Below are 27,160 nucleotides of genomic sequence, written 5' to 3' on the forward strand. Positions count from 1 at the left end.
CTAAATAAGTAAAATCTGTTTGTTGAATCAAGCTTTATGAATACCTTATTCGGTCCATGATGCTCATACAGAATCAGTTTTTTCATTTCTGAAAAGGTGGGAACATGCCCAAGGTGCTGATATAAGATCTGTTTTAAAGCAGCACTCCTTTTAATTCTTTTGATGAAATGAAGAATTGTCTCGCAGGGTGAGAATGGTGGGGGCTGGCTGCTATGGAATATGCTTTGAAACCAGTCTTCCCTGTAGGAAAATGACTAACCTTCCAAGGTGCTGCTGGATCAGTTTTGAAGCCCCTTTTATGAAACTGAGTTTTTAGTGGTGCTGAATTTGGAACAGCTCTGTTTTCCAGGTTGAAACACAAAAATTGTCTTCAAAATCAGCCCTTTGAAACATACAAAAGCTATTCTTTTCTCTGTAGAGACTATCAGTGCCAAACAACATAAATTCCAAATACTGTATTCTGTCTCAACCATTGTAACCTAAATAATGTCACATCTAGAGCTACCAAAAACAAAGACGGTGCCTCCAGGGCAACATCTGCTACTAATTTCTATAAAATGCATGGGAACATTTTTCTTTTTGGAGCACCATACATTGTTTTTATGCAAAAACGATGTAAGAAGCTAAGTGAAATCTTCCACACAGCTGATTTGCAAATGAGAGGGGGTGTTTATATTAAGTTTAATCAAAATATTTCAATAAGACCACTACATTGGGGGATAAATCACGTATTCTATCCCATTAAATCCAGACAGTTTTCCTAAGTTCTAAAGTTATTTGGGCAGATTTTTTATTTAGTTTATTTTTAATGGGAAATTATGCATCATAACTGAGATTTAGTCCAAAGCAAAACATGCATTTAGCTTAATGCAAACATTGAAATACATGGCAAATGTTGTATGTTATTCTTTAACATTTTTTTAAACTTCCAGTTTTTCATTTGAAAGCTGACTACTTAATTCAGATAATGCTATTTAGGTTTATATCCAAACAAGATTTAAATAAGCTTTTTACTGAAAATGACAGCTTCTCTAAACTTTTTTTTTTCTCTGCAGTTCTTGAACTTTAAACTGAAAGGTTAAATCAATTTGCTCATTAACAAAAGAGAATAAAATATGTTAAACCAGGAAAAAAATGAAACTTATATGTTTATTTTACTATTGTGTGTAGACATAAAGAGATGCTTTTCAAAATGTGAGTATTGCAGTTATATTTTATAATACAAGTGGGAACTAAACATTTCTGTACAGTAAGCATATGCTAAAACTATCCAATGTGAACTTAGACTTCCACATCTTTACAAAGGAGATTAACATGATGTTTAACACCTGTTGACATGTGTCTTATTCAAAACAACCCCAAACACTTTTTCTGCTCACCCTCTCTGTCTCATTGACATCTATTGATTTGTTGGTCATACCTTCAAGTACGATTTTTACAGATATTTATGTTTGTAGCTGCAGGCCTACAGATCCCATTACAGGCTTGAGCAATAGGCACAGACAGTGCTTCAACACCTTGCTGCTAAAGAAAAATTTTAAATTCAAGAGACCGAAACCTTAGTCAGCACTTCCACCCCCAGAGCTGGCGATGTAAAATGGCCTGGGATGGCAAGAACACCGAGACAAATAGTGAACACTTAGGATCAAGGAAAAATATCATTACCTTGCAAAAATGTTTATTAATGTTTTCTTTTGTAACTTCTTCTTAAATCAATGTTAACCTTTTCCAAACATTATGATTTGAAAACAAGCTACTCATCATTAGAAAGTAGAGTTCAGATACAAACGTTAAAGGTCTGGGAAACTAAATTTTAGTCATACATTTGAGAAAAAGCATTTGTTATTTTTAACAAATAATCATGTCACTAAACAAAACACAACAAAACAAACAGAAAATACAAGTGATCACTTGTAAAACAAGTAACTTACTATTGCTGACAGATGGAGAGAGAGATGTATAGATGCATTAAGGCAATGGCTGCAGTAATGTGCTGCCTTTCTGGTGTGTCATGATGAGGAAAGAACTGAGCCAGAAAAACAAAGTTCCTAATTAACTGGTCTGTCAACATTTACTTTTATGGATCATGACTGAACCACAGCATCCTGGATACAAAGATCTGAAATTACCTTGTTCTGTTGTTGGCTGAACTGAGTGTTAGGAAACGGGTGTGAAGCGTGGAGTAAAGCATTTGCTCTTCTACACAGAAGGGATTTAGCTGAGGGGTTTTGATTTTGATCAGCTTGCCTTCTGGGTATTTGCCTTTGAAAGTTTTCTGGAAGTGTCCTGCTGATTTGAAAATGCCAAATCATGTTTAAAAATGTTTCTGGTAGGTGCAATGTTTGAATTTCAAAACAAAACCCATTACCTTTGCAACTCGATCACAGGTAAGCAGGATGAAATGACATTGTTTCAAATGTTTATTGGACTGGCACCTGAAAAAAATGTGGTTGTTATATGGGTTTCAGATGAGAACATTTATTTTTACCCTTCTCTGCCATTTTTTTTTTCTCTAAATCCCCGTTCTTCTATTTTCACCTGTCTGTGTTCAGCTTATGGCTACTAGCTTTTAAATCTTTGTTGGTACATCAGCTTCCTAACCTTCCTAACCTCGCTGACTGAGCTTAAGAGACTCTGTGTGATGGTGTGTAATCTGTAGCAGGGCTCCCCTGTCTCTGTCTTAGCCTCTCTTAGCCTCTCCCAGTCCCCTTGTCCCCAACAGAATGTCTCAACTCCACAAACACACACATGCACACACACACCCTTTACGTCTAACCAATAAACCTAAGTTTAGATTTCAAATGAACCATTGTTTTTATGTAGTACAGTATTGGAGGTAATATAAATTTAGCTATAATTTATCTTATCAAATAAAAACAATGCTCACTCTTATAAATCAGTAACATCTTTTTAAGATGAACTTTTAACAAGTGATACCCTACTTGATGCAGCCACCCTTTGTTATTGCAATATGCAAGAAAATAATTGTTGGTTATGTTACACAAGATTTACAGTAATTAAAGCAAAATTATCAGAGTTGTTTTGTTGTTTCAGTGGTTTGTCAAACATTGCAATCTTAACAGATTTTTTTTTTTAGTTTATTTATTTATTTTTTGGTATTTTTTCATGTGATGCCCCTCTTCTCCCCACCGTTTCCTTCCCTCCCGTCAACATTAAGTGTTGCTTCCTTTCACTGCCACCAGGGGCTTTCCGCGCCGCGTCGTGCAGACAGCAGCAGGTCTTTCCCTCTGTTCCCTATCTTACCCTGCGCTTCTAGGAGCGGAGGCTCCAGATGAGCTGCGCGGTGGCAGACAGCGCGCACAGAACTGCCTGTCCCTCTGATTCCCCTGATCTCCCAGGAAGTCGCATAGGGTTGGATGCCTGGGAGGAGCGAGAAGTTAACATCACTCCCGTCCCGCTGCAGAGTGTCACTGCGCCCAGGGTTTGTTCTCCTCTATTCCACCTAACAAAGGTAAGAGTTTTAGGATGCTGGAATTAAACGATAAAGTTCACAGCGCGTTGGTATCTTGGAATATAGGCTTAGTAATAAAAAAAAGAAAAGGAAAAAAAAAAAAGAAAACATACATATTTCGGAAAAAAAGAAAAAGATAATATTCCATTTCTGTGATTTTGCTTATATTTATAGTGGAGGCATGAAAGCATTTGCATCATTTCCAGTCTTTATTATCTTTATTTAAGGAGCGCCAGCCGCTAACTTGTTGCCACTTGTAACTCATTTAACGTTTGGTTAGTCCTGTCTGTAATGAGCGCTGCGCATAATTTAAGCGATAAATGACCTCTTGTACTAAAACAGGAAATGCAATACGATGACTTATCCTCCCTGTTATGATTTTTTTTACCCCGTCGAGTTCATTCATAAGCTCTGTAGGTGCGGAAGACCTCTTTTAATCAGCATATTTTCGCAGTTGGATCCAGATGCAAATATTTTTGTTCACCTCATATTTTAGCCTCCATAATAAATAGTCGCTAAAGTGTCATTTGGATTGATCAGCATATGCGCTGCCTTTCTATACAGATCGGATTAAACAAAAAATAAAACAATAAATAGTACTTTCTTGTATATATTTCGAGGGAATTTGTTGAAAAATGAAGAGAAGCGCCTCCTGCTCTATAAAGCTGGTTTCTAAAGACTGCAGCCACTTGATGCGCCAACAGGATGCGTTTGGGGAAGTTGGATGTTTGCCACTTTACTCTGAGGCCGTGCAGTTAAATATATCCTAACATAAAAGCACTTGCGTTTCAACAGTAATTAAGTATTTTAATTATTTACCGTCATAGATGAGATATAAATTTTTTGTAACACAACAGTGGCTAAAAATTAATTTTTCTAACCCATTCCCCGTTTTATTCAAATTACCTACCACTCATTTACTCTAGGAGGACTAATGGATATTCACAAATCAGATCACCAGGAGCAGTAGTTATGTCTTTTTTTTCTTGGTTCACAAAAATCTAAGTGTTTTACAATATTGCTTCTCATTTTGAAAATATTCCTTTGTGTAAGTTGTGTTTTATTTTTTTTATTTTATTTTTTTTAGATGAATGTATGGATTTTTCAGAATAATTTGGCCTTGTTTGTTAAGCTCCTTTAAATATTTGCTAGTGAAAGATTTGAATTCTGATGTTGAGTTGAAAGAAATACAAATCAATGTCCCCTCTCGCTGCATTTTTGAAACGAGATGAAAAGGCAAATCCTTTCCATCTGAGGTTAATATTTGCTCTGTGGGAAGGAAAACATCTTTTTGCATTCTGCAGGAAATATAATCAGTACCCCAAAGCTGCGTGAGTGTGTTTCTGTTCTTACACTGAACTTGCCACTGTGGAATTACAATACGCTATGAGCTTGGATATTACTAAGTGACCTTGGCTGAGGCTAGAAATGCTTAACTTTTCACTCCTTAAGTGTGTCCCCACTGTTGACTATCTCTGGGGATTCACGGACTGTCAGCGAGTAGCCTGGCTCTGTTTATGAGACCTCACAAATGTCTCAGTTTACCACTTGTTCTGAGCTAATTGCTGTGTTTTAAAAGTGAGAAAAATGCATGTTACCTTAGCAGCCAATCAGTGCCTTTAATTTCCCAAAGAGATGCATGCCTGGCATCCGTCAAGGAGAGAGGAAATAAGGATAAAGATGATGCACCTTAATACATCTGGATAACAAATAAACGATGAGGTTACATTATATACATTAAAACAGATTTGCCCTCATATATTCAACATATTTCAAAGGACAGTCAAAAATATATATTTTTTACATTTTACATCTTTCCTTTGATTCAGGGCTTCATGTTTGTTCTAAGAATGTTTGAATAATTTATGACTGATTGTAAAAGGGCAAGCAAAATGAAGGTTTCCTAAATCCAAAAAGTATAACATTATATTTCAAATGTTGCAATTTTACAGATTTTTAAATTTTTAAGACATTATCACATGCAGAGAAAATTCCTTATACACAGTGAAATACACCTTTAATTTATTGCTGAAAAAGAGTCTCTGACTAAGCAACAAACTTCATCATAATCTCAAGCTGTTGACCAATACTATACTATACTATACTATACTATACTATACTATACTATACTATACTATACTATACTATACTATACTATACTATACTATACTATACTATACTATNCTATACTATACTATACTATACTATACTATACTATACTATACTATACTATACTATACTATACTATACTATACTATACTATACTATACTATATTATACTATACTATACTATACTATAATATATCCACTCACTGTTGATTTAATATTCAAATATGAAATAATTCATTTATTTAATTTCGAGTCATCCTGCTGCCCCCTGATTGAATTTCACCCAAGGTAGTGAGCTGTATTCCCTATAAAAAGTTAATGATTGCAAGCCATATAGCTCGACCATTCCGAAACATTTCAGGCATGCACTGGTAGATTTTAGTCCAGTTTTTTATTTGTAATTTTGTCAACCTAACCATTAAATTGAACCTTTATGAATAATGGCTTTGGAATCTGAGCCTTCCATTTTATAGCTCTTTAAATATTTATCATTCAGTCCTACACTGTCCACTATAATAACACAAACTACCTTGTGAGGTGTAACGTCATAGCGGTAGTGGGTAGTCCATTGATTCAACTTCTTTCGTCACATTTAACAGTTTTTTTGTTTTTTTTTAGTTTTGGAACAGCTTTATTTTTTCTATATTTGTGAGGCCTTACTGCTGAAAATGCTATGTCTGCAAAAAACAGTAAGAGGGTGGTCATGTAACATCCACTTAATGACTCAAGATTGCTAAGCAGAACATTTCATTGTTGCAGGATAATCACTTATATTCACATGACCTGTCAGTGATTTGCTTGTTGGATGATTGCCCACAAAGAAAATGAACATAACTTTGAACTGATAGCTGATTCTGAAATGACCAGCTTCCCTGAAATAAATAGTCATTCTTTACCCCATCTTTCTGTCCATTTCACACATGAATCTATTTTGCATCCTACCCTCTTCATTTATTCATCTAGTGGACTAACTAGCATGTACATTACAAGGGCCATGTAGCAGTAACCCAGATGGCAGACTGGGCTGATTGTGATTTATGTACCAAAAGCAAACGCATTACTGTGGGTTTCTGGAGTTGGTGCCAATCCAGGCAAGCATTATTTTCACACATTTTTATCACCTCACATAAAGAAATACAACAACAAAATAAAAGCTTACATGCATAAAAAAAGCCTTTGTGAGCACACTGTAAAACATATTTTTTCACCTTTTGTTGTTTTTTCTTTCCACCTTTCCTTCTTTTCCTTCTCTCCTTGTCATACACATATACACACTCGCATGCAGCCTCCATGAGAAATCGTTTAGATGAAACAGTGCACTGTTGTGAGACATTGATTACCGTTTACCAAGCTGGCGCATAAATGTAGTGTTAAAGGAGAGATGACTTGGACTGATGCGGCAGAGCAGAAGAAAAGAGAGATGAAATGACACAAGCTGGAAAGAAAAAGAGGGGTGATAGATTACAGAGATGTGGCAGTAAAGATGAAATGTGAGGGGGCAGACCAGAGGACTTTTATGGCTAACCACGAGGGGAGCGATTAGGCCAACTAATTGATCTGGATTTGTGGTGAGGCTACCAGTTCATTCTCATGCTTATCATACACTCTCCCTTCCTCTTTATCTCACACACACACCTATAAACACACATTTTCACGGTCACACTCCTCAAACCTCACACATGCTGTCATGTTGGCGGTCAGAAATGGTCAGCCCTTATAGTCACTTTATTACCACCTAAGGGCAGAAACTGCATCAACCGTATTAGTGCCAGAGCTCTATGATAGAATCACCAGGAGGGAGGAGGGGGAGAGCTGCGGGGGGTGGACAGGATCCATGGTTGATTTTTCCAGGCCTGTTTGTGCTTATTGCAAGGTGAGGGTTACAGGCAACACTTTGATCAAACAATCATCAGTGGCTTTGTTCAGGAAGATGCAAGTTTATGTATGTTTTTTTCAGGCTTTCGTTTTGGATTAAAAACATTTTTAGATATTCCTTTTATGGTGCTGTTTGAAGATTGCAAAATTTTAATGCAGGAGGAGAGGATGCAAGGATGGACTTTTCAATTAACAAATAGTTAAAGTATAGTGTTGTAATTTTTTTTTTTTATTGACCACTAGAGTCAACAGTTTGTTAAAGTAACTATTGCAGCAGCTATTGACATACATGTATTGGTGGATGTTTCTCTCAGACATTTAAAGATATTGAATTATACATATTGTTTGCGAAATAGCTGAAGCTATGGAGGTTTATGTGAACATATTTTTTTAACTCCTACAAATAGTTTTCAGGGGGATTTATGTCTGGACTTTACAAGGCAATAATTGAACCTGATGTATACTACTTTTTTGCAACATTGGTTGTATTTCTTGATGTATTTATCAATTTTGTATTTTGTATATATTCAGTGCTATGTATAATGCTAGTTTTCCATTGCATATACTCTTTGCAAGTTGCTCCAATATTTCACTTCCAGTCTCATCTGACTGGAACACCCTCATTCACAGTTTTGCTTTGTTTCATACAGGCTTTGTGGTAAACTGAACACTTCATTATTTCTGTAAACAATGCCTCTCATCTTCCTTAAATTCCCTAAAGTCAAGTCTTGATGAGTGTGTAACCAGTAGTTTTCCTGTAAGCAGTTGTTCCCACCTGTGGATCTCTTCAGCTCTCTAAAAGTTAGCATAAGCCTTTTGGTTGTTTCTCAGATCTTCTCCTTGGCAGTAGACAGTATTGTTGTGGCATGTTTGTGTTTGTTTTACTGTGTTTTCCATATTTGGATTATGGATCAAGTGTTCCATGAGACGTTTATTGCTTGCTGCGCTGTTTTAAAATCTAATGCTGCTTTAAACCTCTCCAATCTGGAGTCTTTATAATGCTGCTTGTTTACTGATGTCACACAAATGGCTCTAATTACATTGGAAATCAAATAACATGGCGGACTTCATATTTGTAATCAGATGAGAGGGGTACTTCACATGTTCAGGCTTTTATTTGTTAAGTGTTGTAAACGTTTGCTACCTCTTAGAGATTCTATTATTCTGTATTGATCTATCCCAAAATAGATCCCCAACTTAGTTTCCAGTTTTAGGTTAAAACGTGATACGTTTAAGAAAATAAAAAAAGTTAAAAAGATATGAATTATAATTATTTTTTATAATAATTATAAATTATAATTGCATTTTTTTTGTACATTATTTGTATTTTCTTTGTAAAAAATAACATTTACTATTCTTTGTTTAATTCACATTTTTCTGAAACAACAAAAAAAAAAAACTCTATACATGGTTCACTACCAGGAAATATTCTTTTTCTTCAGTGGATATGGAGTGTCAATTGGATGCCCTAATTGTCTTTTGTGTATTTTTTATTTATTTTTTTGTATTTGGAAACAGTCCAAAAGTCTGTCAGAGTACACCCTTCTTATACCCTACAAGTGTGCTTCTGTAAAAGTTCTGAATCTGGAAAGAATAGGAAAGAAGTAAGCAACAAGAGGAGACAAAGAACACAACATACAGGCAGCTGCAGAGTCCATCTGTCCTTTTGACAGAGGAAAATCTGTTATGTGAACATTCTCTGCAGCCATTTCAAGCCAATGGAGCACACTTGTGCATAGATTTCTGGCTAAATGAAATACAGTTTCAACTGCGGATTTGTTCCAAATAGAAAATCATTGAATTTTGAATGAAGTTAAGTGATATAAGTCATAATAACTTGTGAATAGTTAACTGTGAATAGGCTTTAGAAGGTATTTCACAGCAAGTTCTTTTAAAATACTTGTTCTCCTAGAGACAGGATTTATTTTTTTTATCTGTGATGATGTGATCGAGGTGTACAGAATCTACATCCATGCTTCCCCTGCCAGTCTATATCTGTGCCTCCTGCAGTGGAGTAAGAAGAGCAACTGCTTTATAAACAGGCAGTTTTTCACCTCTGTGTCACGGTTCACAAAGACTCTTCCTCTAAGTCGGGCATAACCCCAATGGCAGAGTGATGGTGTATTTCTGCATCAGTGTCAGATTTAGAAAAATGAAGGCTGCCAAGGAAGGGAGAGTCATCCATGTTTTGAGTTTGATATATTTTATATGAATTAAGACACATTAATGCAGTTAGTGAGTTCATATATAGACTTTTATAAAAGCATGAACACAAAGCCACATGCAAACACCATGGTTTTTAGCTGAGATTAAACTATCCAAAAGATTTGAAGTGATGCAGAAAGCAGTGAGCTCTTGTAATTTTTTGTTTGCTCTTCTCAGATTTATACATACAAACCAGTGAGTGCAGGCGCTGGGACCATTTTAATAGTCAAACAGTTTACACTCACTACTAGTGCAATTCATGCTCTGCTCAGCAAGTGGTTGTGATATCAGTATATAGGAGTTTCATTCAGTTTGACGGAAAACGTCAGGGTTTTTTAAGCTTTTGTCTCATTTCTGAGTATTTGCAAGCAGATTAAAGCTCCCCTTTTTTGACTAAAGATACTCATTGATAAGTGTGTTGAAGACAAAATGTATGATGTGTTGTCACTATAAAAGACTTAGATTAAGGTACAGCCTTAACTGAAAGGAGCTTTGTAGTTTAAATTGCTTGTTAATTAGATAATAAGAATTTTAATTGCAAATGGTTATTTTAAGGAGTTACATGGTTCACTTGGAAGAAGGAATTATTTTAACAAAGAGATATAAAAGTTGTATAACTGGAAACACATCTCGATTTTATGAAGGGGAAATCAGATATTTGCTTACAGTTAGAATTCATACAGCAAAAATGTGAGAGTTTTCCACTTTGTTAAAATTAATATACATTTTTTCTTTTTATGCTGACTAAACAGACCAGACTGGCATAAATATTAGTGGTGATGTCTGTATACATCTATCATAGAGTAAACTGGCAACCTACCAAAGATAATTTTCCTTCTCTGTAGCCTGTGGTCTGGGTTAAGATGAGTTTTGGCTCACTCTAACCCTCAGTAGGAGTTAGCAGTTAAGGCTTTGGATAAATGAGCAAATACTATATGACAGGCTGTGGCAAAACCAAGAGCAGATCTGCATTTCAGCCATGGCTTTCCATACGGCTACTGCTACACACACAAACAAGAAGGCAGGTAAGGAAGTGTGTCACTATCCAATATTTGCTATGATTGGTCCGGGTTAGGTTACCTACGTAATTCATGAGGTGCATTGGTGGATCAACATAGAACTGCATTTTATAGAATGCCACCTAAATAATCTCCTTACTTTGGCAGACCACCTGCACATAATAATCCTTCATTATTTAATGTTGTCATGTCACACAAACCTAAGGATAAGGATAGGTAAGCAAAGTTATCTGATGTGGAACTATGCATCATTGTTGGTGCAAAATTTGTTATATTTTTTTTCTTTCTTTTTCCTCTTACAGATGTGTTCAAAACATTGATATTGAGAATTTATATTGTAAATAAAGAGAACCGAACTGACATATATTGTATTATTGTTCATTTTCTGGTGGGGGTCGCCACCAAGGTGTTTATGCTCAGGGCCCGCAAATGGCTAGCAGAACCCCTTATCTTACCTTTTATATAAAAATATGTCATAAGTCTTTTTGCAGCGTCCGTTTCTCCTTGGATGTGCTATTTCTAGCTTTCGGAGTCAGACCCCCATTTCCTTGTGCAGTTGAAGACTCATCAAAGCTCTGGGGTTATCATTCAGCTGCTCTCATTTGAGTACAATGTAGGATGTTGACCTGTGGTTACTTCATTAAATGATAAATATGTTTTATTCATAAATGCAGGAGACAAATCTACATCTCTGTTTTGTGAACAAGCTTCAACAAAAAGCTGTTTATGTTTTGAGTTTTGGGACATATGTGCTCTGCCCTCAAGCAAACATGAGTTGTATCATCATGAGGTGATAGCACTTTTTGGTTTAACTAGGTTATTAGTTCTTAGGTTGCTATAACTGCAACAGAGTTAAATAAATCGAAATGTGTTTGAAGTGTCTCTGCTGGAAAGAAGTGAAATTGAAGAAGAAAATTTATATTTTTTTTTAACAAAAGATTTTTCAAATGAAATACTCCATAAAATACATTAACATAAAAAACCTTGCCAGATCAGTCAATGTCCCTCACTCCACAGAGGACGGAGAGAAGAGCCGCATGTTGTGGCTTGATAGCCCGTGTTAGCCACCCCTGTTCTATTTTATTTGCATTAAATAATGTCTTGAACAGATATGAGAGGCTTATCTCCAAGACCTATTATGGGAGAGTGTTGGCCTGGTTCAATCCCCTCACCCTCCACTCGGGGTTCGCGAGCAAGACCCTTAACCCCACACTGCTCCCCGGGCGCCGCACAGTGGCCGCCCACTGCTCCCCAGGGGGATTGGTTAAATGCAGAAATAAATTTCTCGAAAGTGAGACCAATAAAGTCCATCCTCACTGTATGGCAATAAAAAGTCTCTTGATGTCTCTTGATGTCTCTTGATGTCTCTTGATGAAGTGGCAGATGTTCTCCTGATGGATCTTCTTGTACACCTGGATTGAAAGCATTAGTCCACTCCTCAACAGGCCGTGATGGAATGTTTTGTTGGTGAGGGGAACAAGACATAATGTCTAAGATCTGCTCAATTGAATTCAGGCATATGACTTGGCAGGGCATTGCACAGCAGCTATGCCTCCATCATAAAGGGACTGCTGACATAATTCAGGTGTACAGTTTGAGGCTTAGCGTTTTCATGCATCAAAAGGAACCCAGGATCCACAGCCCCAACCCACAATGGTCTGAGGATTTCATTCCATTATCTGCTGGTTAGGGTACCTCTGACTAGCATATGGAGGATTGCAGAGTGTTCCAAAGAAATATGATTCTGCATTGTACATAACTACACTGATAGTGCCAAATAACCTTATCTACTCTAACTATAGGATTTAAGAAGAAGGAATATTTTAAGCTTTGACTTAAAGGTAGTCAGGGCCTCGCAGGCTGAAACTTAACTAACTCATGCTCCTTCTAAAACCTACAAAACTGACCAAAACATTAGCCAGAATGTATTAGAATGGAAAGGTTGTCTGTGGTCACCACCTGCAGAACCACTGCTTTATTGGGGTTGTCTTGCTAATTGCCTCCCATTCCCACCTGTTGTCTGTTCGATTTGCACAACAGCAGGAGAAATTGATTTACATCACTGTGGGTTCTTTACTGGACAAGTTTGACTGAGTTGGAGGCTTGTTGAGTTGCCCCCTTAATTTTTTTGAGTAATCCTAAAAGGCAGTATTTCCTCTTTTTTTCTCCACTTTGAATGCCGATGCCATTAACAAAGCATTCAGTGTCACCTGACATTTTTATTTTTGCTGTCATAAGATATCTAAATAACAAAAAATAAACAAACACAAAAAACAATAAATCAACTGACCTGATATTGCTGTTTAACTTTGCACCTCTATAACCATTATTGTTTTACATAAGGCATTACCCTCTAAGTAAGTCTTTAAGTCTCTCTGTTGCCCTTCCTTCCTTCCTTCCTTCCTTCCTTCCTTCCTTCCTTGCTTATTCTGTCAGGATCATGGAGGTGTCGGTGCCTATCTCCAATGGTCTATAGGTGGGGCGGCAGGGTACAGGTCCCCAGTCTGTCGCAGGGCCTCATCGTGACATTTAGAGCATAATTGTTGTAGCCCTTAGAGATATTTTACATTGTTTACATATGTATTTTCTACATTTAGCCTCCCACATATACAAAACAAGCATGAGCTTCCATGGCAACTATTTGTGACCACTTGCTCGGAAAATAGTTAAGTAGGGTAGTTCAACCGAGATAGGACATCCATTAAAAAAGATTATACTTGATAAAATCTGACAGTTCTGTCATATCCAAACTGAAAAAGAGCAAGAGGTGTGTGGTAAGTGGGAGTTTTAAGAAATGTGTTTGCAGACTGCATCGATATGATTTCCTTCAGGCAAAGTAATAACACTTATTACAGCCCTTTTAGGGACTCCTTCTGAGGGAAACCAAGTTGTTTTCCAAGTCTGATATGTTATGTACCTCACATTGACAGATGGAGATGGGATTTCTAAATAATTGTGTTTCATGATAGTCAACTAATGGAGCTAGAGACAGTTTTTTCGCCTTTAGGAAAATTATGCCACTTTAAAATATATGTTGCTGAAATCACTCGTTTGAATTTTTACTGGAATATTATTCTTTGAAAACTAAAAGCTTTAGGTATAAGTTCATTAGTTGGTTTTAGAAAATGCTTTCTGAAGCTGTTTTCTTGTACGATCATCAACAACCTTTCATAAACAGACTCCAAAAAGGATGTACTTTTAAAGTTTTATGGGTTACCTAAATAATGTATTACAGACTCTTGGGAGACTATCTACGCTTTAACTTAGCTTTTTAATAGTATTAGCATTTAAAACAGCCTTACACTCTTGCCTGAACAAAATACAAGCACTAGCAAGCAAACATGTAAGATCCACAAGCATAGGCAGACATATATACAGTCATGTAAGCTGTGTTAATTTATATAAAAACATTTTAAAATTTCACTTTGAGGGGGGACTGTTTAGTTTGTAGAGTAAAACATTCATTGGTCAAAAGATCCTGATGAAATCTGTTAAAGAAAATGATTTGTTATTATGACTCCTTGTAAGATGCTTACTGTGCTCCAGGGTCACAAAGCATTGCTGCTCTGGGATGATTATCATCAATAGTTCATCAATTAAGCTGTCAACTTGAGGACTTAAGTCCCCAGCTTCATATCCAAGATAGATAGCCACTAATACAAAGTTCTGACTCATTTTCTTCATTTCAAATTGAAAAAAGCAAAAGAACTGCAATAAGTCCTAATGTAACACAATTCAATAATAGCCCAATAGATGGAATAAAATGCGTTATTATCAAGAAGTGAAAGGACATCTCTCAATAGCAATGGATTTCTTGGAATCAGACCATGTGTTACTTCTGTAAAACTCACATTTTGCCATTTTACTGCCTTGTAAGTAATTTAGCCAGGAGTCTACTGTATGATTTGTAAGTTAGCTGAATAACAGTATTGTTAAACATGTAGATTAAACATAGTATATAGAAAAGAATATTGATATGTTTGTGTATTTTTCTTTCAGGGCAATCTTAATTAAATTTTCTGAAACAGCTTATCAGCCATTTTAAGATAAACTTATTAAATTGGAATTTTGGAAATATTTTTTAATGGTTCTTTGATATAAAAGCAACAGTGAGCTTACTTATCTGCTTTCTCTCTCTTGTCTCTTCCTTATTTTTTGACAAGCCTGGTAGCCTTCTCCTGAGCTCTTAATCTTTCCCAATTTCATCTTTGACATTTCTCAGAATTCTTACCTAATTCTCCCTTTTTTTCTGACTATCAGTATCGGTGATGCAAAATGTCTGAGCTGAGCTGTTGGAGTTGAAGCTTTTGAAATAGATGAAATATATTGTGAAGCTCTGTTCAGTTATTCTTCCAGTGAGTGTTATTCTCCTTGTTTATGAGGGTATAGATTCATATTTTATTTTAATCTTGTAGCCTAATTTATGTTTGGCTCTGCTGAACTTTAACTCTATTAAAACTCAATTGATGCAGAAATATTCACTGTTTTTAGCTCCCTTGTTTCTTTTTTTTTCTGTATTCCATTGGGAATTGTTAACCCTTTGTGTGTTTGATGACCACTGGTACATTAAATAACGGTGCAATATTAAGATTCTTTAGCTGCCAACTTTGAACTAATGCTTCACTGCTGAATGTCTTTTCTATTACTCCTTTAATGGCTGGAAACCATTTAGAAAAAAAACACCAGTTTTATCATTTTAATTTCTTCTAAAGCACCAGAGATAACAGAATGCCCACTCACCCTTATTGAGAATTGTAAAATGTCAAATTTGTATAAATCAACAGTGATAAATCTTAACTAATAATTTAAGCTATTACAGCAATTTCAAAGAAGATATTGAGAACATCACAAGTAAAAACTATGTATAATGCATAAAAAAGCATTTCTAGGAACTGGATCTCAATTAGTTGATCACTTTTCTGTCATTTAGGTCTAGTCCACATAAAGACAAATAAAAAATACTTTCATAAACAGATTAGAAAAAAGTTGGGGCCTAACCAGCATATGGAGCACTACTGAATATGCTGTAGTACACATGCCGGGCCCTTTGTGTTGTGACACTGCCGCAGAATCACGCCCAAACTACTAAGAAAAACTCTGGACATGTGTAGAAGGCTTATATGAATCAAACCCAGCAACGTGGTGTTAAAGAGGCACATGCATTACAGAGGTAGGCTGCAAAAACAAAATATTAGACAGCTAAGTAGAGAAATTGCTTCACTTTTAAACATAATTCATCCAACTTAAGGAGACCAAGATTTCCAATGCTATTATTGAAAAATATGATCTTCTCACTGATTTTTATTTCAAGCATGTTATCATTCAAATGCAGCCTCAGGGTTTAAAGTTTGAAATGCAATCATAGGTTATGTTAAGCTTGTTGATGATTTCCTTAACACATAAGCGCATTGATATTTTATGATTATGGCATGCCTTATCAGCCATTAAGGCAAACCTCAAATGGCATTTCAGTGTTATAAAAGCTTGGAATAACAGTTTTATTTATGAATAGACCTTTTGTCCTTTATACATTATGTTAAAAGACACTGCAAATGTGCTAAATGAGGTGAAATGTCAGTTATGAGATGTTAAGTGCAATACACAGTTCATGTGTTTTCTTTTTTGAATACAGAAATCTGGACCCCATACCGACATGATGTGGGCGCATGACTCTAAAAACACAAGTCATAACTATACCGGCTGAATGTAGTTTATTCAGTGAAAGGGTTTTCTGGTTTTTGCCTTTTGTTGACACATTGGTGAATTTGCCTAGCTTGCATTATCTGTCACAGAAAAATGTATGGTATGAAGATGTCATGTCTGTTTTTATGTTGCACAGCTGCCTGCACACATATCAGTAATCCGGGCATGCACAGGGATTTGTACTGATAATACACATCTTTGCAAAGATTAAACTACTATCCGTGCATGTGGGACGGATGTCATGGATGCATGTAGCCGTGCATGCTAGACTTACTACACTTCTAGGCCTCTGTCTGCCTTTTCTTCTTAGCAGCATAATGGGCTTTGTAAGATAATACCCAAGAGACTACAATACTTCTGAGCTAGGGGATTGGGAAGCCGTCCCAGTTCGCAGCCCTGCCTTGGATCACAGCATGAGCTATGATTGGAAAATCAGTGAAACCTGAATTTACCTAAAATGATATTAACCGATGACATTTTTGTCTTTTCATTACCCATGCATGTCCTTTCATTTCAGTATCTTTGTTTACAGTATAATAAGCATTTTACTCTATCCTTGTTGTAATTTGCTGCTACCAATGACAGATTCATAACTTATCCTCTACAAAGCTGTTTTTGAGTTTTACTTTTAGTTTTTCTCCACCCTCCACTGTTGTCAAAGTATAGCATAAGTATTTGTTAAACAGTTTAATGTGGCAAACTGAAAAGGTGAGTTTAATTTTGTTTACTGTTTGAAGCTTAATTAGAACAATGCTTTTCAGGTGAAATTAGTTACCATATATTCCATACATACGCAAAAATATTGCTTGTAGTTTAGAAAACAGTATTCCATATACATGTGCTGTTTCAATCCACCAACAAGAGACCTTTACTACAGAATACAGGCATGAGCGGTTGTATTTTATGGTTGTTGTTCTTTTTACAATTATTTCTGAAAAGTGAAATGTATATATATTTTATAACTGGCTAAGCACCAATTCAAGTTCTTTTCACTATTTTACTACTCATAACAAGAAATGAGAGTTTTTATTTGAAAATAGCACTTTATATTGCACAAGTATTCAATATTATCTTGCCTTCTAATGACAGAAAAACTTCATAAGGAATAGGCTTGTTTTTTCTAGGTTTTGAATAGTGCAACAGTGGCATGAAACTGAGGAAAAAAGCATTGCTCATGTCAGAATTTATCATTTTTTTGTGCCACTTCCTGTTTTATTCTTGAATATGCAAATATAATGTTGCATATCTGAACAACACAAACAAAAAAACAAAAATTCATTGTATCTACTCCTGGCACTGGCAGGCCAATTGACAAAGATAATTTAGCATGAAACCAAAACCAGGGTTTATTTAGAAACAAAAAGAGGAAAGGCTTTCAAGTCATCTGGATAGAAATACAAACCAGAGCAAATGAAAACTGCACTTATACAAATAATTCCTCCTATGCAGAAAAAGGAAACCATAAATCTTTTGAAAACAAATGACAAGTTTAATGGACATCAGAGTAAAGAAATATTAACTTGTGTTCAGTTCTAGTCCCTGGCCTCAACAAGATTTCTTTCTATAAATTTAGTTAGAATTTAAAGATACTTTATTAATCCCAACTCAAACTATTGTACAAAATGCAAAGGTTAAATAAAAGTGCTGAGATTTAGGCTGTTTCCAAGATTTAACAGAGGACAAACACAATGTAACAAATGGCTTCAAGAGGCATTACGGAGTTTTTTTTTAATGATACTGCCACCTGTGGCTAAAAAAACAGAACTGCAGCATTGTTCTGCACATTCTCTTATATCCCTTTCCTAATGGCCGAAAACCTGTTTAAACCCGGGACATTTGGCTTTTAGTGGCAGTGGGAACAGCTACTGTAAGTGACAAGTGTCTACGTAATCTGGTCAAACGACTTTGCAAGCGACCCGTGTTAAAATCGCCTCAGCTGCGATCGACATACAAGACCCGAGTCGACCCGCTAAATTACGTGACACCATTGACCGCAACTTATGGATGTCAATAATCGCGCCAGTAGCTTCTGATTTAACAAACCAAAACAACTCTGTTTACTTTTGATAAACATGGTGCAGCGCTGCAAAGAGGGATTCGGATGGATAAATTAGCAAAATAATAAAGAACACTGACTACACTCTGGTCCATGTTTCTCTCCATTATTTACTTCCCTGATTTCCGTCGCACAGTCAGCATCATCAATGCTTACTCACCCAGCATGATACCTTCATCAGACACGCAGTGGTGGGGGATATTGGCCACGGATCTTGCTAGCAGGGGGAGGGACTTGCTTTTTTTTCTTGTTTTTTACTTTTTTACCTTAGTTGGAGTTTCCATTATTGTCTGAGCTGGCTTGATGCCGATTGCTTCTGAGTATCCAGAAAAACCCTCTTAAATATAACTCTTCGATTGCTTGCTTGGGCAGACCCAGAAAAGTAAGCTGCATGCTCATAGAAACCTTGGCTTTGAACTACTGAGGTGACAGTCTGCTCATATAAACAATGTTTTAGTCCTAAATAAATAGGCAAAATTAAAATATATTTTTTATTAAAAACTTTAATAATTTCTCTTTAACAAAAATTGTTAGAAGTCACTTCAAAACAAACATTCATTAAAGGAACAAATGTAAGAACTGTTCCAAGTTTCTCAGAATTGTGGAGTGCAATGGATTCAGTATGAGTCTCCAAAATTCATCCTCAGTTTTAAAGACCAAGACACAGAGAGGAAAAACTCCAGAGAAAACAGGAAACAAAGATGAGGTTTTTATTAACCAAAAGACAGCAGTGAAGTTAAAATAAGGGATTCTGTCAAACTTAGAAATAAATTCTTTTCCTGTCCAGCTGGTGTTCGGGAATGCTGATGGCTTATGGGTTTTTTAGAATTCAGTGTTTTGAAAAACCAATAGAACCGCTATAAAGATAACATGATTGTTTTGAGCTTAAAAAAGTTTGGCTCTTAGCACTTAAACAATTAATGTTTTGAAACAAAATGGCAATGACTTGTATCTTGAATAAATATTTTTGACTTAAATACTAGATATTTTTCTTTAAAAATACTAACTTTAAATTTTTTTTGTTAATTGCACTTATTCAGTTTGACTTTTTTTTAGTGGATTTCATTTTGTTATTGATCATTTTATTTATAACCAGATGTATATCAAAATGAACAGTGAGATTAAATACATAAATTAATGAATGGATAAATAATTAAATAAATGAATAACTTTAAAGACTTAGGCTTATGGTCATAATAGGAGCATCAATTATGGCTCTAGCAGTGAAGTGTATCAGCTCTCTTGGTAATTGCTTTGGTGTGGGAGACACTGTGTTGTGGAATAGATTGAAATGGATAGCATAATTCACTTTCTGAGGAATGCACTGTTTATCAGAGATCTATCAATTGAGATGGGGGTATTGCACTGTAACTTCACAGTACCTGGACTTATTTATTGCTACGGCTCCATGCATCTGGAAGGTCTGTAATGGAACTGATAAACGGAGCAATTATGCTCAGAGCTGTTTTAGCTTGTATTGATAGGACATTTGCCAGTAAAACATACAGTCTTGCCCACATTTTAAATGACAGGCTGTAGTTCACGGGATTCCACTTCCCATGCCAGGTTGCTTATGCAACTAATTAGGATTCTGAGAAAGAAAAAAAGGTGTGATTTCAAACCTCCAGTTACCCAGTCAGAATTTTTTCCTTTGTACTTTTACTTAAAAAAAAATACACTGTATTAGTTTATTTTTAAATAATTAATTGATCCTATCATACGTATACTGATTACCATCCACACCTATTGATGACAGTAGTGAAAAACACATCCACATCAATGGGTAGGGAGGTTGATCAATAAGTCCCACAAATTTACCATGTCAGTCAGTCAGTCAGTCAGTCAGTTAGTCAGAAATGTCTTAATTTCTTTTCATATTTTAAAAGGGTTGATCACATCTCTTTTTAGCTTAAGCATACCACAGATTTTATACTGTTATTAAAAAGTAACTAATGGTGGTATACTAACAGCAGAACCCCAACTTTTAACTAACTTTTAACTTCCTATCAGACCTAACTTAACTTTAACTTGAAGCAAAAACTTATATTTTACTACTTTGAATTGTTAATAAAATAATCAATTGCATTCTTGTCATACAGAATCATTAAAGAATACTGATGGGGGCATTTGGATTTCTATGGCATTTCGTGCCACTGACCCGAACATGCAGTGAGCCCGATGTACAGCTTTTAAACTCACACCCCCTCCTTTAAAACCTGTCACACACAACACTGAAAAATTATGCTCCACAACTTGTGGTCTCTTGCTTCAATACTTTACTTCACATGCTCAACAATGTTTCTCATTTGCTTGTTATGCTGTTTGCTTATTAACTTTTCCCCGGTGCTAGATGTGCTATCTATCACGTCATGACAAATTTTGTCCGAAAAGTGCACTTTTCTGTCATTTTCAGCCTAAACTTTTCAGTGGCTGAATTTTTCGCTTCCTTAATATATGCATTTGTACGTAGGTATATATTGCATGTGTTGTACGTACGTACGTACGTATGTATTTACGTACGTATGTATGCATTTATGTATGTATTCAAAATCAATTACATGATTTTGATTTTTTTATAATTTTTATTTGTTATTGTTTGTCAATTGAAATTTAGTTTACTGACATACATTTTTTCTGTCTTTTTTAAAAATGGTATATAAAACGGTATATAAACTTTTAAGCACAACAGTGTCAGGATACACTATGTTACAGTATACAGTACACCTTTTTTTTGCATACTTAATGGTTCTCTATCCATCTAAGAATGAAGGATTAACACTTTATATTTTGACCTTAGGTCTCTAGTGAAATAGTGTTCTTCTTAGTTTCCTGGCACTGATGTCTAATTTAGGCAAGGTCAGGTGGGCATAGCTATAAAATATTAAATAGTACTGAGTATGGAGCTATTTCAGAAAGATAACACTGGTTGCTTTATTCATAAGAAAACCAGTTTTGTTTTTGTGGTATGATGCTGCTCCTGTTTGAACACCAAACTGGGTCCAGGTTTCGACTGTCTTGCATTTTTATTTTAATCAAAGTTAAATAATTTATTAGATAGTTCTCTAGTTTGATTATTCTAATGTGTGCAAAGCACTGCGGCCACTGTAAGCAAGACAGAATCTTTATATAAAACTACCACCACAGTTGTTGAATGTTTATGCAGTGTCCTTAGGTTTGTAAACATTGCTTTGAATTACCTTGAGCCACCTTAATTGTTGTTTAATTAGCTGGCCACAGGCAACTTATAGTATAATGAAGCATTGTGATGTTTGTTTAAACAAGCCTTTAAGGTTATGGATAAAAAGCTAAGATTCTACCTTTGGTGTTAAATGCATAAGTATGCATTCTAAGCGAGATATCTCCATCTCTTCTCTCAGAGGTCATCACTAAAGGCTCTTTCCTCCTGAGAATAAAGGGTTAACGTGTGTTTTTCAAACATGGTCACACAGCATACAACCGACATTTGGCTCCCTTCCCTTAGGCACAAAAAAAGCTGGTTCTAACCCCTAGCTGGCAGGCTGTGTGGCCTCTGTTCCCCCATGCCTGCATGTCTTGTGACACCATCGCGCTGGGTTAGCGTTGATGATGTCACTAGTGCAACAAAAATCAGGAAAATAAACAATGGAGAGAAGTATGTAAGGAAGCCAGGGCATAGTAAGAGTGCTTTATTGTTTCACTCTTTTATCTTTCCGAATCCCTCTCACCAGAGCTCTGCCAAATGTATTAAATGTAAACAGAATTGTTTCGGCTTCTAAGATCAGAAGAATCTGGATGCAGTGTGTTGACGTCCATATGTTGCGCTCAATGCTATCAAGCACAATATGTGACAAGTGAATTTCTCCGCTGTGAGATCAATAAAGCTCATCTAATCTAATCTAATCTAATCTAATCTAATCTAATCTAATCTAATCTAATCTAATGAGATATACACTTGCAAATATTAGGGATGGACACCAAACCTGGTATCAAAGCGGGCTTGGTGTCAAAACGGGCCCTTATCTTCAAGATGGCTCTAAAATAATGTTATGAGATCATCCAGTGTGTGTTTTGTTACAATCTGGTCAAACAAACAAACAAAAAAAAAACAGTAACTCACCAATGTAGCAGGTAGAATCCCTGCTCCACCTCTCTCTCCACTCACCTTGTTTATTTTCATTTTATTTATTTTTCTTTTAGTTTGATTATTTTTTTTGCCTTTTTTTTTTACAAATTTATGTAGACAGACCGGAAATGGGATTAGAAAGAGGAAAACATGTGGCAAGATGAACAAGCTGCATCAAGGACCACAGCACAACATGAGTCACACACTCTTCCCTTCTATGGTTATATATTTTTTTCTCCATCAAAATGAGTCCATAGAGTATCACCATTGCTTCCTCCATGAAGGCCCTGTCTATTTACTCTGAATTCAGGGTTGATTTTGAGAGTTTTTTTTTTAAGTTTTCCCGTCTGACATCTGATTCTTTCTAAATGAAATCTATTCATGTGTAGTGAGTTGTGCTTGCTGTATTGCTGTACACCACGCACTGTAGGACTAAACCCATTTTATCTCAGATTTTATTGTCATAGGTGTTCCAGAGACCATAAAGTATCTGAGCAGAACTGCTTCGCCGACACAGTGCTTTACGTGTGCAGCACACACTGCAGCTTGTTTATTTCTTTGGAGCTGTGGATTTTTCTGAAAACAGCAAGTCATCCTGGACCCCATTTATGAGTACAGTAAGTTATTTGCTTTCTTTTAATTTCCATCATCTTTACCTTATAATGATAATAATAATAATTGAACTTTATTATTCTTACACTGGAGAAATTTACCTCTGTATTGAACCCATTCCCTTGGGGACCAGAGAGCTGCCATTGTATGGTTCCCATGGAGCATAGTGGGGTTAAGCGTCTTGCTCAGGGACCCAGAGTGCAGGCTGTAGAGATTAAATCGGATACTTGCAACTTTCTTAGAGCACAAGCGCACTGCTCTTACCCCTAAGCCAACACTCCCATGTCAATTATATGTCAATTGCAGTCAGAGTCACAAATTACACAGTTTTTTATGGTATTTTAATTTCTTTGAAGTAATCAGAAATGTCACCCTCAATCCAAGCAACTTTGGTGTCCATCCAACAAGCAATTGTAAAGTTACAAATGTTTAAATGAAAAAAAAAAAAAATGAGTGAACCCCTATTGTGCTATTTTGGCAGTTTGACAAAATTTTAGAAATTTGGATTTATTCTTAAAATGTAAAATTTGGAATGCTATTAGATATTTGGTTACAAGTATTAAATGAATTTAAATCATTTTGGCTATCTGTGTGCTTTTTGGCATGGCGTAGGAGTCAGTGGATATTAGCATAAAGTAGATATTCTTTTAGGGGAGACTCAGATGAAGATCTGGACATACTACAAGTATGTCTTAGAGTTAGTTAGTCTCAGAGTTAGTCAGCTACAAGCTTATCATTGTTTTAAAAAACTCCAGCCCTCTTGAAAGAGGATGCTCACACTTAAAGGCAGACTATTGAATATTATTATCAGAAGACCCCTGTCTTAAATTATTTAAATACTTAAAATGTTTGTCTGTTTTAATCTTTCTAATTACTTATAAAAAAAAATCTAATTGAAAGACTTGGAAAATTTTCCTTTTAAGGAATATATTGTATTTTCTATGTTCCTTATATTAAATTCCTTATCCTATATTAGATTATTGATGTATGAATAAATTTCTAATCAGGATTCATTAAGACAAGTCATTCATCACCCGCTACTTTAAAATGTTTTTCTGTTACTTGTATCCTGGCTCTGGAAACCTTTATGAATCATTGCTTGTTAATGGAATATTGACTATTCTAGTCACAGCTGTAGAGAGGGAAGAGGGCAGCTGAAAGTCCCAGGAAGACCCAGGCCCGTGGTAGATCCATTATTCATGGTTCACTATGGGCTTGTAGTGAACAGTGACACCAGACCTGCCTAAATCAAACAAGGCCAGAGAGTTTAATGCCCCCTGGGAAATGTCATGTTCAGGTAAAGGTGGGGGTGGTAGACTTTAGCAGGGGAGAACAATAGAGTGTTGTTGGGGATGGAAAGGGCTGGGGGGATTTTAATTCTATTAGAGTGCCTTATTTTCTTTGATTAAGTAATTCCTTTTTTGTTTATTTTGATGGGTTCAAGTCGAGTTATAAGGAGTAGTGTGTTCTTAGTAAATAGTATTAAGGTGTCAGAACTCTCACTATGGATGTAAATGTTAAAATAAAAGAAGAAAAATACAAGACCACATGTGTTCCTTTTATCCATTCAGCCCATTAGATTGAAAGTGACAGTGAAATGGAGCCTTGGCGGAAGTTCAACTCAAGAAACTGATTGCTTGCCTACATCCACCTACAACACAGCCAATCAGCTTTTAACGACACCTCAACGAAAGCCAATCAGCATGCAAAGTTCATCTTAAAAGGTCTCCGATCTGCAACTGCTACCTAGTGCACAGGCGGTGTTTGTGCTGTATGACTTTATTCAGAGGACCCTGTTTCAACCCAACTCCAGCCCCTCCTCCACCATCGTAGCTCAACTTTATCTAAGTTTCATTACTCCCAGACTCTTACTACATTCCACATCTCATTTCAACCAGTCTGGCAGAAGACTGCCATGTTGAGCACAAATGTGCCAAATGTAGCCAAAAACAGAGGTCACAGGTCTGCCTAGCACACTGTCCACTAAAAATGTTATGGAACAAATGTCATGTGCACATGTGCCAAATGTTGCCTAAAGCTCTCTAGAAATAGCAAGATATCATATAATATCACTGTTATCATTCAGAAATTGTTTTAGAGGGTATACATAAATCCAGCTCCTCATAACACATTTGTTGGGTCATCCAGGGTCCAGTTGATATAATGCTACCTCGGGACGTTAGCATGAGGAGGGGGGTTTGCTGAGACAGAACTTTCGGATTACTCCAAGAAAAGAAACAGCACAAAATAACCATCTCATTCATGACTCTAACTTTATTTAAAGTATGTAAAGTAAAGATGCTGGAAATAAACAAGTGAAATACTTATAAACTGGGTCCACTATGAGCTACTGTTCCTCCTCAAAATCTGAGCATCAGTCTGAAAAAATTCTGTATTTCACCATCACTGGCCCTCAGAATTTCCTCCAAAGCCTCCTGTATGGGTAATTTCACAACTACAGCTGTTTTAAAAAAAAAAAGTATCATTTTCAACAAATGAACAAGCCATCTGCATCTGCTGCATGCTTAAAGCACTGTCTTTGCCCAAATAATTCTGCTTAGATTTTTTATAGTTGCTGATATGCATGGAAATGATGTCACTAGGACACATCAGAGAAAGAAAAGTTATATATTGTTGGAAAACTGAAAGTCTCTATTTTTCAAATATACCAGACATGTTGCAGCGGGGCGGAGCTTGTTTGCGTAGTGAAGCATTATTATGAGAGAGCCAGAAATTTCTGATGGGTATTGAAATGGCACCATCTATGTTTAAAGTAAAAAAAAACAAAAAACAATTGACTTGATTTACAAAATTTAAAGCCTCTTTCTTAAACAGGATTCAGAGAAAAAGGGTTTTTTTCATGATTAAGCTGTAAAAAAAAAGAAGAAAAAAGATAAAGCTCTGCCCTTAGAGGCCCATGCTGATACAGGTACTGTATGCCTTGGTTTAAGAGTTTAAGCATGTATCTCCATAATTTCAATATAGTAAATGCTGCTTTTTATCAGTTTTCAAACTAATGCAAGGCCACTAACATTAGTTTTTTCACCAGCTGAAGTTGATTGAAATAAAAAATTTGATAAATGTTGAATGTGGCAAATCAAATGGAAACAAGCTGAAAAGGATGAATTATTGGACAGCAAACTGAACGGACAGCAAACTGAACATGATAGAACCACAAGGCAAATGTGTTATGAAAAGTATAGGACAAGCATTTAAAAATGTTTATATTAATCAGAGACATGACTTGCACTTTAAGAAAGACTTCAGACTTTTGCTAGTATTGCATTTAAAATCCTTGATGCTTGAATTGCACAGCTAGTTTAACAATTTTAGACCTGCTGTGAGCCTGGGGAAACACAGTTTGTGAACCTCCTGGTTATGAATTTGGAAGTACTTTGATTGTTGTGGAAGTACTTTGATTTTTTTCCCCCATGTACAATCTAGTAAATTGTACGTGGGAAAAAAATAAATAAATTCTTCATATTTATTTTCCTTGCCAGTATCTGTTTTATTACTGAAGTTTCAACTCTTTAGTAGTTTATTCTCCTAAAACAAATGTTTACTTTGATTACAAGAACCTGAGCTTTGTTTTTACTTGTCTGGTCTTCCTTGACTAATTGTGGATGATAACTAAAATGTAAAGTCACTCCACTGCAAGACAATACTCATTCTGTTTTAAGATGTGGATGCTAATGAACATAGGGACTGTTTTGCTGTGTATGTACATGATGTGCTACTAATTTCCAAAAGACAAAGAGGCCCTGAGGTCGTTGGTAATTACCCAGAGAGATGTGAAGTTCTTGGGCTGCATGTTTATCTCCTTTGCTTTATGCATCCCATGGGTAGCTGCTTACTTATTTATTGAAAACCCAAGTAATATGATGCATATTTTTATCCTTCGAAGAGATGAAGTAGTTTTTTAAAGCAGTTATTGTGATATCTTTAAAGCTATTCACTCATAAGCAGTCACTGAAATCAGTGAAACATATGTGTAAATATATATATAT

At 35.9% G+C, this 27,160-nt stretch overlaps 1 protein-coding gene across 2 annotated transcripts in view; it reads left to right on the plus strand.

Moving 5' to 3' along the window:
* Nucleotides 1–3,273: 3,273 nt before the first annotated feature.
* Nucleotides 3,274–27,160, plus strand: part of cdh22 (cadherin 22, type 2) — a 211,094-nt gene continuing 187,207 nt past the window's right edge. For both annotated transcript variants that reach the window (XM_015384132.1, XM_015384133.1), the window contains exon 1: nt 3,274–3,472. The gene's annotated coding sequence lies outside the window, so the exon portion shown is untranslated. The remainder of the gene's footprint in view (nt 3,473–27,160) is intronic.

This window comes from Cyprinodon variegatus, unplaced genomic scaffold, assembly GCF_000732505.1.
Source record: "Cyprinodon variegatus isolate N-32 unplaced genomic scaffold, C_variegatus-1.0 Scaffold305, whole genome shotgun sequence".
Taxonomy (NCBI): Eukaryota; Metazoa; Chordata; class Actinopteri; order Cyprinodontiformes; family Cyprinodontidae; genus Cyprinodon; species Cyprinodon variegatus.